The following is a 12,484-nucleotide window of genomic DNA, read 5'->3' as shown; positions in this document are numbered from 1 at the left end:
TTGGCAAGGCCCTTGCAGATTTCGCTGTGGCACACCCAGCTGGGGTAACCCCTTTAGTCTGGGGCTCTCTTCAGAGAAGCCGCAGAGCTTCATTCTAATATTTTGGCCCAAGTTCAACAACAAAAGCTCCTCTTCCAGGAAGCCCTCCTGGATGGGTGGACCAGTCTGCTCACTCCCTGCTATGGCTCCCAGCCCCCACTGCTGATGCCACCCTTTGGCCTCAGACAAAGCGGGCACCAGCAGAGGCAGCAGCCGGGCCGGCTCGGTGGCTTTCATGAAGCTTGAGCTCCCGGGAGTCCGGGCTGGGCTGGTCTGCTTTGAATGCTATTTGCATTGCAATAGGCGAGCCTGGCCTTCAATACAGGCCCCTTCTCTTTTGACAGAACAGTCTCACAATCGCCTATTGACCGGGCACCTGTTCCTGCCCCAGACATTATGCAAATGCCGGCCAGGAGCGAAGCCGCCAGCCCCCCGGGCCATTGTGCATTGAACCCTGATGGCGCCCTGCCAACTCCCAGCCGGCCTTTGTTCCCTGGTTGCACTGCGCCACCCCCACCACTGCCTCCCGCCCGCCCGAGGTGCCCCGCCGAGGAGCTGCCCGCTGACGGCTACTTGGGTCCTTGCACCTGAAGAGAGGCCCTGTGGGCTAGAGGCTGGGCCCATGCTGAGGTTGGGCTCGGGCCCCCCAGGAGGCAGCCGGGCCCTTCATGTCCCCGGGGACCGCTGAGAGGGGCCTGGCAGGCGGAGGAGGGGGCAACCCGGACCATGCCATCTGGGGGAGGGGAGATTATAATAATCACTCTCACACATCTGCTGAGGGCCTTCCAGCCTGCAAAACCCTCTCGTGGCCACTCTCCCTGCGAGGCACACCTGCCTCTTGAGGAGGTGGGCTGGGCACGGAGATTGTGTGCCTTTCACACAGGAGGGGACTTCGGCGCCCTGGGAAGGAGCTGGCTGATGTGGGGAAGAGAGTCAGGGCAGGGTGGGGGCTCACACCCGGGGCTGCCGGTGTCTCCGTCTCCCAGCCTGTGGACACTGTCCCTCCTCGCGGCTGTGACTCCTCTGAGCCACCATTGAATGCCCTGCACAGCATGACTCCAGCCCTCTTCTCATCTAGTTTCTTCATCCTCTTCCTACTCTTGGCTTCACCATCATTCAGACCAGATGGGGTTTCAAGGTGTGGTCCCAGGACCAGCAGCATCAGCATCACCCAGCACCTTTTGGAGATGCCTGTCCCTGGGCCCCAGCACAGACCTGTTGAATCAGGAGCATGTGGTGGGCCCAGCTCTTTCAGCTTGGATGCACCTCCGGGTGTTCTGATGTGTGAGCAAGTGTGAGTACCCCCAACCTGGACCCTCTTCTCCATGCAAGCCTTGGTTGATGCAATCACCCCCTACCCCTCTGCTTGCTTCTCTTCTCCTGACCACCCTTCCCGCCCTCCTTCGGCTGGGCTTGTGAACATGACTGAGCCCCTGGCTGGTCCCAGGCTTAGGGCACTCCCATGAATGAGGCACACTTTGAAGAAACTCGGTCTAGTGAGGGCACAGCCAGTGCTGCCATTCTGTTCTTTCAAAGCAGAGGCTGATGCTTTGATAGAGGGAAGTGGGGAGCAGGAGCAGGGGTGGAGAGTGCACAGAGAAGGGGCAACCCCACAGCCTGGGGGAATCCAGGGAGAATTCCTGGGAGAGATGGTGCCGTCACTGTACCTTCAAGGAGGAGTAGGAGTATGCATTAATTAATAACTTAAATAATTTTCAAATAAAAGACTATATATAGTGTGCAGCAACTGTGGGCCCAAGACCTCAGGGGAGGCCCCTGCTATGTGTGTGTGCTGCAGGTAAGTCCAGCTGCAGCAGTGGAGGAGAAAGGAGGAGAAAAAGCGATGCTGAGGCCACTAGCATGGCCCGGATGTCTTGTCACAATTTGCATGTGCTCCCATTCCAAGTGATTCAATGGAGAATCCCTGGCTACTGAGCATCCAGAAGGAGTTCCATCCTCCAAGAAGCAGGATGGGTGGGGGCTGCCATGACATCCTGGAGGTGGGGTCCCAGCATGTGAAGCCTGCTTCAGCAGGGGCACGTTTCAAACATCCTCAACAATAGAGCATTCCCACTGCTGTGGCCTCCAACCCACAGCTGTAGCAACAGATGTCTTCTGTAGGGTGGTCCCCTTGGTCCCCAACTCACCCTTTACCCAGGTTGGCCACCTCGGCTCCGTATCCTTGCTCCAAAGGAGCCACCAGGTTACAGCATAAGAGCAGGAGCTGAGCAGAGGACCAGCATGACCCTGGGCACCGTCCAACATGCCCCTGCCAGCCCTTTGGCCTTGACAATCTTTCACCCGATGCCAAAGTGCTTTAAAGAGTTTGGCCCAAAGCAGGGAAATCTGATCTCATGAGAGGCCGGGGCAAGGTTTTCGGAGCTAAGTGTTGGGCTGGTCTCATGATTTGTCTTCCTCAAGTGCCGTCAGAGTGTTGCTTGCCTAAAAGACAAATCTGGAAGAAAAGTAAATAAAGTCAGCCTCCCTCAAACCACATTCTTTAGTGTGGCATTGAAGGCCCTTTAGGATCTGGCCCCAGTGCCTCTCCAGCGTGCCCTGCCCTGGTCTCACCACTTTCTCATTCTGCCACACCTCCCAGGCTCTGACCCACTGGTTTCTGTCCCTGTGGAATGAAGAAGGGGTGTCATTTCCACACTCCATTCCTCTGGGTCCACCGGATTAACTTCTACTCAGGCTTGCAGACATCCTCCAGATGTCTCCTCCATTATGAAGACTTCCTAATCTATTCTATTTAAGAAACATTTAAGCAGCACCTACCAGGCACCAATATACTGGGCTTTGGGATGTGCTGCTGAGAGAGAAAGTGCCCTCTCTCAAGGAATCCCCAGTCTAGGGAGGAAACAGGCCAGTGTATGAGGAGGCCTAAATGAGGGTTTAGGTGGGCATGAAGAAGGAGGGATAAAGAGAATTTAGGAAAATGGGTGGACCCCAATTAGGGGCCTGTTCAGTGAGGAGAGGTTTAAGACAAGGGGGAAGCCAAGTTTCTGGATGTGTGGGTGGTAGAGTCACCACTGAGGTGGAGAAGGTAGAGAGACAGGTTGGGATCAGATGGTAAGAGAATGAGCCAGGTTGGAGGTGCCCATGCACCGGTGGAAGGAGATGCCCACTGGGAGCGAGAGGACAGGTCTGGCATTCAGGAAAGGTGTGGGCTGGCATTGACTGCCCGGCACCAAGGCCTTGAGGTGGCAGTGGGGTCTTGGGCGGGCCTTCCTGACCCCCGGGCAGGACTCACAGGCAATGTCTGCTCGCCCTTTGTGCTCCCCATGATGCATCGTCTCTGTCCTCACAGCACTGGTCACACCGTGTCGTGCTCGGCCTGCCCCACTGGAATCAGGAGCCCCCGGGGAGCAGGGCTGCAAAGCCATGGTCTCTCAATGACTGGGGTCTAGTGGCTTGAGGATGCCTCGGTTCCTTTGCAGGCTCATCTTGCTTGACTCACATCTGCCTGTACCTTTGAGGAAATATTTAAGAATGGCATCTAGAAAGAAAGGGACCTCTAATAAGACACATGCTGCCAGTGCCATGGTCCCCCAGCAAATCGACAGCATGCTGGGACCAGAACTGCATCGAGTGGAAGACCATGCCATCCCCATCTCACAGAGGAGGAAACTGAGGCTCAGGAAGAAGCAGTGATGTGAGGGCATCAATGGCACTTTAAAAGGATGAAAGAAAAAGATCTAATTTTGCAAAGGGGAAATGTGATCCCAGAGTGGGGAAGCAACTCTCCCAGGTGGGCACACTGGATGAGTGGTGGAGCTAGACAGGTGACTGTGTCCTACCTCCTGTTTCACTGCCCTCCAATGCCCTGTTCTTTCTTCTTGGAGTGGTCACATCCATCCCTGGCACATGTGGGCCTTCAGGAGAAAGAGCCCAGTCAGGCCTTGGCAGATGCCAGGCCCAGACACCACACTCTGCTCAAGCACTCAGTAGAATTTTCCAGTCTCTACTTGGCATTTCACAGCCATTGACTGGGGATCTGTTGTATTCCCCAAGCATGGGCTGAGAATCCACTAGGTGCCAGGCATGGATGCACTTTGGTGCAAATTATCTCATGAAGCTTCCCAGTAACTTTCCAAGGCAAAAAAGCCTCCTCCCCCTTTACCAGATGTGGAAACTGAGGCTTGGATTGGTAAGCTCTAGGCTCATCCCTATTCATGGTAGGGGTGGAAGCAGGGTTTGAACCAGGGGTTTGATGTCCACTTTATTTCTCTGCCACTGAGCACAGTCTCCTAAAGCCCAGCAAATCTTAAGGTGTTGATGGCTTTGATTCCTCAGGGGCTCAGGGGACTGTCTGGATACCTCCCCTTCTTCTTGGGCCCATGGCTCCTAGCTTAGGGAAGGGGGCACTGGGAGTCCCTCAGTCCACAGTCTCGCTTCTTGAGCTATGCTGTAGGGTCCTCACCCTTGAGTTTATTTCTGCCTGGCACAGGTGAGAGGAAGCAGCACTGAACTTGGAGCCTCAGACTTGGGTCCAGCTCTGCCACCATGTCACTGAGGGACCCTGGCAAGGCCCTTCTCCACTCTGTGGTCCCAGTTTCCTCATTTGCTCAATATTGGGGGGCATTTTATATTTGCAACAGTCACTTTCAGCTCTGGATGCCTCCTCCTTCTGTAAGCTGGCCATCCATGGCGGCAGAAAATGACTTTCTCTCTGCAGATTTTGTAAAATGTTCCTTGGGAATTGTGATTCAGGCTGCTCCTTTCCCTGGTCCCCAGCCCCTGATTTACAATCCAGATAAATTGTATTTTCTTTGTGACTCCAGAGTGGGGTGGAGGATAATGGAGCTGGAGCCCCTTCCCTCAGCTGCCACAAGATAAAACCGCCTGGCTGAATGGGCTCTCGTAAGACTCTTCGAAGGTGGCTTAGAGCCAAGAGGGGACCTGTGGGCTCACAGCCACACTGGCCTTTGTCCCTCGAGGGCTTGTCTCCTCCCCTTGCAAGGCGTACACATTGTCTATGGTCCCCGAGTTGCCCTTTCCCTCTGGCTGGCCTGTCAGCTTCTCTTGTCAGCTCTGAAGCCCCCAGCTCTCCTTGGGGGGTATGTTTGCTTAGCTTTTATATTCAGACCTAAGCTGCATTACTGAAGGCCTACTACGTGTGTCAGGCCCTGGGCCAAGTCCTTTTTATGCTTAAAAAAAAATCTTTCTCCTTCTCTCTCAATCCTCTCTTTTTCCACTGTGGGGCTGATTTATCCTTCCATTTTCCAAGGGAAGAAACTGAGGCTCAGTGGGCTGTGAACCTGAGTGACAGAGCTAAGACTAGGCACAGACCCACTGCCTTCTTCCCTTGTCACTCTGACAGTCTCCTTCTAATCCTTCCTCATAAAGAACGAGGGCCCCCGAAAGGTTTCCGTGGCATCTACTGGGCTGGGCTGTTGTTGACTTCAACCACCCATGTCTGAAATATTTTTCTCAGTTTCCCAGCATCTGGGAAGGTGATGATCCCACAGTGGAGCAGCAGAAAAAGCTGTTCCCTGCTATGGCACAAATGCAGCTCATTGCTCCAGTTTGAAGGACAACATTGGTTGCAGCCTTTATGTCTGGCTATGGTGCTCAGGGGATATTCCGGAAGCAGTGTTTGAACCCTGGACCTATATGTATATCTATGGGACTCTGGGTCAGTTTCCAAGTCTCTCCATGCCTCAGCTTTCGCCTCTGTCAAACAAAGCCAACACTAGTGCCCACCACTCAGGGTTGCTGTGCGGATTGAATAAACGATGTATATAAAATGCTTCAAACGGGTTCTGGCGCATTGTAAGCATTAACTAGTGGAGGTAGATGTAGTGGAGTGCACTGGGGCTGAGGAGGGAGGACTGGCTTTTATTTTTCTCCCGCAGCAAGGCTCAGGGCCTGGGGCCCAGGTGGGGAGCTATGGTCTGGGGGCCTGCCTGTCCCACTTTTCCGTTCCTCTCAGTCCTGCATGGCTGCCTCTGACAGCACAAGGAGAGCAAGGAGAACAATTTCTGTGTCCTCAGTTCCCAGGAACCAGATAGAGAATCCATGTGAGACCCTGAAAATTCTGCACTGTTGTTAGCCAGATTGGGTGCTCAATGCAGCTCCTGCTTCAGTGAATTCCAAATGGTGCAGGGAGGCCTTGATGCTGAGGAGCAGCTTGGTGTGTGGGGACTGTGCCTTGAGCTAGCATGAAAAGCCACAGGAGCACTGAGGCCTGCGGGGCCCACGGCTGCTGGTCCCTGCTCGCTCCACTCCTGGCCTGGCCTCTGTCACGTGGTGGGGTTGTGCTCTCTGGGAAGCCAGCAGTGCAAATAACAGAGCAGAAATGTATCTGGGGGGCCCCAGCCTTGTCTGTTACGCTCTCCTCTCCCTCCTCATGGCCAGAACTGAGCCCTAGAAAGCTAGGTCAGGCAGGACCCCAAGGGCAGCCGGCACCCCGGCTTGTATCCCCTCCTGCATGAAGCAGCCTTCTTCCCTATTTTCTGCCTTCAACCAGCCTTTCCTGATCCTATCCATCGTGGCTAGGGGGTCTGCTGTGTTGAAGCCGTCACAGTCCCTGACCTCTGGTTCAGGGGAAGGCACTAGCCACGCATAATGCAGCATGAGATGGGCTGTGGGCAGGAGCCTCCCTGGGCTGGATGTGCACGGGGTGCCCGGGAGGGCTTTCTGACAGGGAGGTGGGAGCTTGAATGGGATGGACAAATAAGAGTCAGCCAGGCAAGCACGGCAGGGAGATAGTGTCCCAGGCCAAAAGGGCGGTGCCTGCAAGGCCAGAGAGTTGGGGCAGGGGTGGGCAGAGAGAGATAAAGTGGAGAGGAGGAGGAGAAGAAAGAGGAAGAGGAGGAGGGAGAAAAAGAAGGAGAAGGAGAAGGAGAAGAAGGAGGAGAAGGAGGAGGAGGAGAGCAGCAGAGGAAGGAGAAGCGGCAGTAGCAGGCATTCCCCCCCGGCTGGGCATCATGTGTGGGGGTGTGGGTGGTGAAGATACCCTGGACTGGGGGTCAAGATGGGGGAAGATGGGTCTTGGTAGCCACACCGTGGAGGTGAGATTCTACCCGGGGGCCGTGGAAGCCTGGTGAGGGTTTGTGTTAGGTGAGAAGAGTGAATTTATTCCTGCTTCCTGAGCATCATTCTGGCTTGCGTGTAGGAAACAGTGAGGAGAAGGGAGCAAGGCTGGATGCTGGGGTGCATCTCAGAAATGCTGTTGTCAACAGGCAGGAGGGGATGCAGGGTTGGCCCAGGGTGGTGGCTGTGTGGAGGGAAGGGGACAGGTATATTTAAGAGTCATTTAAGCTTTGTGATTGAGTGAATGTGTTAACAGTGGAAAAAAGAGGGAAGGCTCAGGAATGACACCTCTCTGCAACATTCCTGCCAAGATTTGCACAGTTTTGTTTCACATGCCTCCAGTGACAGGCAGCTCACTACCTGCTGTTTAGAAAGGTAATACATCTATTTAAATCTGTCCACACGTGGGCCTTAAGGCTGCAAATACGAACATACCCCTTCTTTCATCATAGCCTTCGCAGAGTTTGAAGGCTATATAGTCATACACACTTGTTTTTCTCTTGGCCATCATTGTATTTTGTTGTTGTTGTTGTTAAGTGAATGTCCTCAGATTTCTCCATCAAGTTTGGACATTTTATTATACTCTATTTTATTTTTTAGTAAACAATACCAAACAGTACATTTACAAAGAAAATGACAAGAGTTATGTTGAGTAGAATAGCCCCGTCACCCTACTCAGCGGATTCTCTTCTGGGAGACGATTCTAAAAGGAAGTTCAAATTATAATTAGATGGTCACTTGGTGAGCATGAGAACAGAGGCAGGAGAGCAAGCTCACTGATGTCAAGATGCTCAGAAAGTAAGGCCCATTGGAGGTGGCTTTCCTGGCACTTGGTCCAGAACCTGGCTTAGGGGTGAAGGTTTTTTGAAAGCCACTGATGACTCCAGGTTGCTGGCAGGGGTGCTGATGGGTGGTGGTGGTCTCTGTTTCCCAAGAGGCATCCAGGAGGGAAAGCAGGTCAGAAGTGGGTGGCAGAAGGAGATGCTGAGCTTGGGCGGGACATGAGGTGTTGGAGGTGGCTGTGGGATGCCCGAGGAGCGACCCAGCAGGTGCAGCTCCGTGCTTGGAAGCACCACCTCCCCAGTGACCGTGCAGATCCCTCCCGGGCTGCAGGGCAGCTGGCTGCACTCCAGGCCTAGGACAAAGGATCCCCGTTGCAGTTGCACTCCGTTGTGGGCTGCTTTGTGCAGAGGGCTTGGGGCACTCATTAGCACCGCCTGGGACCTCCTGCGGCTCGCCATTCCACAGGGCCAGGCTACGGTCCCCAGAGACTCACTTCCAGGAATCACCATGCCTTGGGTTACCGGCACAGCCTAGGACTGCGGTGCTGCCCCTCCTGGAGTCAGCTTGGCCGATCTGGAAAAATCTGGGTCAGAGCAAGCCCAGAAAAGTCCAGGGTTCAGGCAGCTCATTGTAGCCGCATAAGGGGGTGGCTGAGCAGTGCCAGGCACTGTGTAAGGCTGGAACACACAGTGCACAGATGCCCCAATCGATACTTGCTGATGCTCCTGTCGGGAAGATGGCCCTGACAGCTGTGTGACCTTAGATGGTCTCTTGAGCTCTCTGAGCCTCTCTTTCTTCATGCATCCAGATAGAAGTGATAGCTCCTGCCTTTCCCCACTCTGGCTCCTTCACAGAGTCGCTGTCAAGAGCAAACGAGGTAATAAGCATGAAAGTGAGCTCTCAGCTGCATAGGCAACACCAAGTGAGAGGTAAACAAACACCCGCGGGTGAACAAAAACACACACTGGAGGGCAAAGTGGGGCAGCTCGTTCCCCAGGCTGCCTGTCCGGGCCTCCTGCACCATGGAGGGCTGGTCTGCGCGTGGGCTGGGCTGAGAGACGGGAGAAGGAACTGTAGGTAGGAGGGAGAAACGGGCAAGATGGGGAAGGCGAACTACACACATGCATGCACACACACACACACACACACACACACACACACACACACACACACACACACACACACACACACACACACACACACACACACACACACACACATAGACACACACAAACACATCACACCCGATGTGGGGGCTAAGACAGAGACAGAGACAGACACGGAAAGACAAAGTCCTGAGCAACGTACACAGAGAGGGAGCCCTGACACCACACACCATGCAGACAGAGACAGAGGTGTAGGATGAGAGAGATGAGAGAGACAGAGACAGAGAGGCACAGAGAGAGGGAGGCAGAGAGAGAGATACAGAGAAAGCACGATTCAGAGAGGAAGACAGAGACAAAGACAGGGGCATTGAGCCTGACAGCTAGACACACAGGGAAACAGGGAGAGGGAAGCAGAGTGAGAAACACTGAGAGAGCAGAGGAGAATCTGGGAGAGAAGGGGGACAGGGAGAATTGGGGGAAATCAAGAAGTGATAAAAAAGAAAAGATGGGCCGGATGCAGTGGCTCACGCCTGTAATCCCAGCATGTTGGGAGACCGAGATGGGCTGATCACTAGATGTCAGGAGTTCAAGACTAGCCTTTCCAACATGGTGAAACCCTGTCTCTACTAAAAATACAAAAAATTAGCCAGGCATGGTGGTGCGTACCTGTAATCCCAGCTACTCAGGAGGCTGAGGCATGAGACTTGCTTGAACCCAGGAAGCACAAGCTGCAGCGAGCCGAGATTGCGCCACTGCACTCCAGCCTGGGTGACGGTGAGACTTTGTCTCAAAAAAAAAAAAAAAAAAAAAAAAGAGGATGGAAGAGTGAGTGAGCAGAGGTGGGACGAGTGAGGGGAGGGGATGGAGCAGGGTCAGAGTGGGGCTGGGAGGGCATAGGATAGGGACCCAGTCTGAGAGTTTGCCCCTGCAGCTACTTGGGGCATCTGTAGCCTCTGGCCTTCCACCCCTCCTGCTGGGTGTGCTCAGAGCAGGGAGCTGGGCTTCTAGGCCTGCCTCCTGGGGAAAGAGTCCTACCCTGTCCCTGGGCCTGCTGTTATGGACATGCCCTAATCCTGCCCTCCAAAGAGGCTCAAGGAGGAGCCTCATGCTTTGAAGTGAAGAGGCAGGCTCTGGCCCTGGTGGAGCCTTCTCAGAGGTGGGCCTGAGAGCCGAGTTTGTCTGGAGTGGGCCATTCCCTGGATTACACCAGCTAAGGGCCTTCACCAAGCTCCCCTCCTAGGCCTCAGTTTCTCCTCTGCCAAATAGGTGCTATCAGGACCCCATGAGGCTGACACTAAGTTCAGATTTCCAGGCAGCCTGGTTTCATGCTCCGTCTCCTTAAATGAGGGCAGTCCCGGTCTTTTCCCATTTTGCTGTGATTAAGGTTCAATTTACCTGTCTTTCCAGTTCCTGTTTTCTGTGCTGGTGGCCTTTGTCTACCTGTCCCCAAATCCCTTGACTTGGTGTCTCTTCCTCATATTTGGCCCCAAAAAGACTGGGACCCTTAGTGACCCTGAAGGGCAGTATCATGATTAGAAGCGGCTGGACTTTAGGTCTCAAGACAGCTACCTGGCTGCTGTCTGGGCCCTGAAGTTCTGGAGAGAAGAATTATTTTATTTATAAAGGGGAGGCCCCTGCTGAGTGAAGCATCCACATCAAGTTGCGATGGGCTGGCTGGCACTTCATGCTAAGATCATGAGAGTGGAATGGGAGTGGGGTGGGTGAAGGTCACAGCACCCCTCCTCCTCTGTGCTGGAGCCCCCTCCCTCCCCAAGTGCTGGTCAGACCTCTGCAGGCAGGGCTACAGGGATGTGTTGCTCTTTCTTGCCCACCCCTGTTCAGGCTGTAGGCCCCCCAAGATGTGGCAGTCAGTAGTAGTCCTGGCTGGAGGGAGCTGGACCCCTTGGGTGTAGGAGTGTAGGAGCTAAGCTACCCTTTTGGCTTTTGGGGAAGAACATCCCACCTTTCTTTAATAGGGAGCACAGAGGGCATGTCTCCTGCCCAAGGTCATGCTGCAAGGTGATGTTTTCTAGAGCCGGGGTGCAAATGCTGGTCATCCGACTTGAGAATGCTGAGGACAGTGGCCTGCTCCAAGGGTCTGTTTCATCAAGAAGGGATGCCTTTCCTGAGGAGTGAAACATGGAGGTACTGGGTGCAGCGAATTCTTAGAGCAGAGTGGAAGGGAGGTCTAGGCAGAAAATGATGACATTGATCTTCAGCCTCAAATCCAACTCAAAAAGCAGAATGAGCTCAAGTCAACCTCTGCTGAATTCCTCTGCCTGGTACAGAGCCTGGCACTTAGTGGGGGCACAGTAAATGTGAGTGAGTGAACGGATTCACCCACCATCCGGATAGTCTGAACGTGGCACCAAAGGTGGGGAGCTCAGGCGCTGGAAGGCAGCACCGTGGCTTAGGCTTCCGGGTGCTGTGACTTCTCTGCTGTCTCCTGCAGCACAACTTGGGAGGGCCAGGTAAGAGTGGCTGTGTTCGAGGAGGAACCAGGAGAGATAGGTCTTCTTTTTTTCACAGAGTGAGCACTATGCTTCTTCTATCCTCTGAGTTTGGTACAGGGGAATGGCTGATTTGGATGTGGGCTGGGCTCTGGTTGAAGGATACACAGGCTGGTATTACTCAGTTAAAAAGTATTCCTTCCTCATTTCCCCTGCCTCTGTTCTTGCCAGCTATCACAATTTATCAGACTCTCTTTAGGCTCCTGCCCTGTGCCAGACCAGCCCTGGGATGGGACAGTGGCAAGGCTGGTATCAAGAAGAGCAATGCTGTTCATGGACCACCATGCTCTCTGTCTAATGGTGGGAGGGGTGTTATTGCAATCATGAGATTATTGGGAGTGTTCATGTGACTGGATACTTGGGTGGGGGTTAGGGCAAAGGCTCGGGATCCCAGGTGGGGAGACTGACCCTTTCTTCCTGGAGGACCTTGGCCTTGAGGGATTAGTAGGATTCAGAAGTCAGAGAAGAGGATGGGAATTTCAGGCTGAGAGAAGAGCATGTACTGAGACAGGGGAAAGATGTGATATGTTCATGAAGGTGTTCGGTGGGGCTGAGACCTGTGTTGTTGGGATAAGGGTGGAGCCTGGTGGGAGATGAGGTTAGAGCACTAGGTTGGAGTCAAATTGTAAATGGCCAAATGCTGAAGTATTTAACCTTTGCTCTGAGGGGAGAGGGAAGTTACAAAGCATAATGATCATGACTGTGTCTGGGATTCAGGAAAAGCAACTATGCCAGGTAGAAGGTTGATGAGCAAGGGCATGTACAGAAGATGGGAGACCTAGGAAGAGGCAGGGATAATAATAACATGGATGAAGACAGTGATGGAAGGGGCATGGATAATAATAATATGGATGAAGATAGTGATGGTGGTGAAGATGGTGATGATGAAAATGGATATGTGATGCTAAAACGGTGGTGGTGATGATGATTGCAATGATGATAATAATAGTGGTGGTGACGATAGTAGTTATAAGGATAGTGAGGTGGTGGTAAAGATGATTGTGATAA

The sequence above is a fragment of the Hylobates moloch genome, unplaced genomic scaffold (genome assembly GCF_009828535.3).
Source record: "Hylobates moloch isolate HMO894 unplaced genomic scaffold, HMol_V3 SCAFFOLD_3, whole genome shotgun sequence".
Lineage (NCBI taxonomy): Eukaryota > Metazoa > Chordata > Mammalia > Primates > Hylobatidae > Hylobates > Hylobates moloch.
Note: the sequence above shows the minus strand (reverse complement) of the source record.